The sequence below is a fragment of the Choloepus didactylus genome, chromosome 26 (assembly GCF_015220235.1).
Source record: "Choloepus didactylus isolate mChoDid1 chromosome 26, mChoDid1.pri, whole genome shotgun sequence".
NCBI classification, from domain to species: Eukaryota; Metazoa; Chordata; class Mammalia; order Pilosa; family Megalonychidae; genus Choloepus; species Choloepus didactylus.
In genome coordinates, this window is record NC_051332.1 from 11,923,715 (window position 1) to 11,927,348 (window position 3,634).

Here is a 3,634-nt window from a genome sequence, read left to right on the forward strand (position 1 = left end):
GGAGTTCAACCTACTTCAAACAAAATAAATCCTAATATACATACACTGAGACATACTATTCAAAATGTCAAATGCTTAAGATTGAGAAAATTCTGAAAACAGTAAGAAATAGCAATTCAACACATATAAAAGATCCTCAATAATAATATGTTCCAATTTCTCATCAGAAACCATAGAGGTGAGAAGGCAGTGGGATAATATATTTAAGATACCAAAAGAGAAAAAACTGCCAATCAAAAGTTCTGTATCTCCTGCACCTGTCTTTCAAAAATAAGGAGGAATACAGAAATATGGTGCCACCCTGCATGAAGTGGGAGACTTGTGGCTTAAAGCAGCCTCTTTCTTCCCTAAGTTGAGGAATCACTGTTCAGGAAGCATGGTGAGGGATGCGGCATCTGTGGAGCAGAGGCTGAACCTCCATGTTTGTCTCTCATCAGTCCCCAGCCCTAGCAAAGCATCCACCTCTATCTGAGCATGTCAGAGTGGCTGCAGGCAAAACACTGAATCCAAGGCAGGAAAGTGAATAAATTTCATTCAGAAATGTCTGAAAACTTTGACTAGTCCTATATAAATGAAGCAGGAAAATCAAAATCAGATGATTCTGAGCAAGGCCTTGAAGATGCTGTGAAAGGTTGTGATGAAACTTTACAGAAAAGAATAAAGCTGGTCTCTCCCAGCTCCCAAAGAGTGCAAAGACCTCACTCTTGGAGAAGAGAATAAAGGAGATTGTACATAAAGCTTTTTTTGGGATTGCTTGAGTGTCTAGCTAAGTGAAGAAATCCCCAAAATATGACCATGTCATCAAACTAGTAGAGGAGATCAAAGAAACTCTCCTATCTTTCTTGCTGCCTGGCCACCCTAGACTGAGAAACCAGATAGCAAGTCCTAGATCTGGATCTGATGAAGCACGAAGCAGAATGGAGCTCTAGACATTTCTGAGCTGGCTTAATTCATTATTGGCATGATGGGGACACTGTGTGCACCTGCTCATGAGGAGGAAGTTAAGAAATTAAAGAGCATTAAGGAAATAGTGCCACTTTTCAAGGCAATTTTTTTCTGTGGTGGGCCTAATGAAAGTGGACATGGCAAAACTTGCAGTCAGTAGCATTAGGCCACATCTCATGCAGCAGTTGGTTGAATATGAAAGGAAGACGTTTCAAGAGATTTTGGAGAAGCAACCAAACTCCCTGGATTTTGTTACTCAGTGGCTAGAAGAAGCTGCAGATGACCTTATAAATTAGAAGTATAGAAATATCCTGCCCACTGTAGGAGGGGCTGCTTGCTCTGGCAATGTTACACTGCCAAGTCCTGTTGCTGTCCAGAAGTATGCCTACTTGAAATTTTGAAATGGATCCACATCCAGAGATCTTTCCCTGAAACAATTTTCATGGACCAGTCTCACTTCCAAGAGCTTCAGCTTTAGCTGGAGCATCTAACCATCCTGGAGACCATATTGCTGGTCAGGTTCAGCATGGTATCCCCAGGAATTTGATTCCAAGTAGATTTTTCTGGGAAATTCAAGATGATTGTCAAGATTCTGCTAACAGGTAAGCATCTTCTGTCCTTCAATCTGAAGGATGCACTGACTACCATTGGGGAGAAAGTCTGCATGGAAGTGGGCAGCTGCCTTTCCCTTGTGTTCTGACAAGGAGGCAGTGCTCAAGGGCTAAATTCAGGCTCTGGCCAGTCCTAATGACCCCATTTTCAGGATCATGGATTCTCCTATCCTAACCTTAGAAATCTACCTTGCCTCAGGTCATCAGAAGCCATTCCCCACAGTATCTGGTGGGTTGAGTCAAGTACAGAAAGAGCTAGAGGAAGTTGCTATTAAATTTGTTCACCTCATCAAGTATAAAAAAATGGTCTTCAGTCCCTATTATGATGCCCTCCTTAGTAAGATGCTCATTGGATCCTAACATGTATGCACCCTACAGCACTATTATTCACTCAGCTCAGAATACTTGTGCCCAACTATAATGCAGCTTTGGGAAATGGCTATTTAGTATATTTTTATTTAACAGCACTGATTCCAAAGGGAATAATATTGTGTATCACTGTTGAAAAGACTCAAAATATGAACTGAATACTTTTTTTAAGTGTTATATTTGAGTGGAAGTTTACAATTCAAAGAAGATTTGTTATCTTGAGTTTTATAGGTAACACTCAGCTTTGAAACAGGTGACTATGTGTCTTCACTCCCTACTCTGTCATGATTGTAGCAGTCTGGCCCCTCCAAGGAGCCTGGAACCTTCCTCCTCTGTGATCTGCATAGTTTTTCCCTCAGACACCCTATACTGAGAGCCACCCAAGAGTAAAAGAAGCCAAGCCATGACTATTTTTAGACTCTTGACCACCCACTTGCATAGCCCCAACCCCTCAACTCAAACTTCCAGGTATTTTGTTATAAAGGCCACCTGGTTTTACTGCCCCCCTGAGTTCCCTTCATTTCTTTCTCCCAGCCTGGACTAGCCAGGGCCTCAGAGCCTATACTAATTATTGTATTTTAGAGGAGAATTGTTTGATTATGAAGTTTATTCTTTTCTACATAATGACTCCTAAGCCTGGATGGTAGCAGTGCCATTTGGTGGGAAATAGAAAATGGAAATTATTTTACTTTTAAGTCTTGAAAATTAAGGAGTAGAATATATATACATATATACACATATATATATATGTAGTTTAATATAATATAATATAAGACTAATGCCTGGGAATTTTGCTGAAAATGCTCTCTGAGATAATATACAGAGATGTTGATTGAATTAGAATTTTGGAAATTAGGTTTAAATATTTTCAGGTAAAACAGCCAAAGCTTGCAAATGTCTTGGATAAGGAAGTTATAGAGAATCCTTGTTTTTGAACAATATTTATCTGAGGAAATTCAGTGACCAGAATTCCTGGCACCTCCTGTGACATGAAGGAGTAGTTAGTTTTGGTATCATGGATGGTCTGTTCTGTTAAAAAAATAAAAGTTTCTGTGTGTATGTGTGTGTGTATTTTAGTCAGGAACATTATTTTAGAAGCAGAGCCATTAAGTTGGAGTGATCTCCAACTGCCAGAGGAGCACAAGGTAAAGTAATGCAAGGGACCCCTTTATTAAGGGGAAATGGTGGAGAGTCAAGAGGAACATTCTCTCTGTAGATTGACTAGTGATATCAGGCTCCATAGGAGTGGATGATTATATGGGGGAAATGTGATTTCTCCAAATTCATGCAACACACTATGCTCTAATGGTGTTTTGTACTTGCAATCAGAAGTGTATGCTGCATCATATCATCAGAAGTCATATTATTAAAGTTAAGATTCAAGGGCAGGAGGCGGGGCAAGATGGAAGACTGGTGAGCTGTATGTTTTAGTTACTCCTCCAGGAAAGTAGGTAGAAAGCCAGGAACTGCGTGGACTGGACACCACAGAGAAATCTGACTTTGGGCATACTTCATAAAACACTCATGAAAACGTGGAACTGCTGAGATCAGCGAAATCTGTAAGTTTTTGTGGCCAGGGGACATGCGCCCATCCCTGCCAGGCTCAGTCCCGTGGGAGGAGGGGCTGTCAGCTCCGGGAAGGAGAAGGGAGAACTGCAGTGGCAGCCCTTATCGGAATCTCATTCTACTGATCCAAACTCCAACCATAG

The 3,634-nt window shown here is 40.9% G+C and overlaps 1 pseudogene; it reads left to right on the plus strand.

Annotated features, from left to right (window-relative positions):
• The first annotated feature begins 540 nt into the window (after nucleotides 1-540).
• Nucleotides 541-1,916, plus strand: LOC119520884 (annotated as a pseudogene).
• Nucleotides 1,917-3,634: the final 1,718 nt, after the last annotated feature.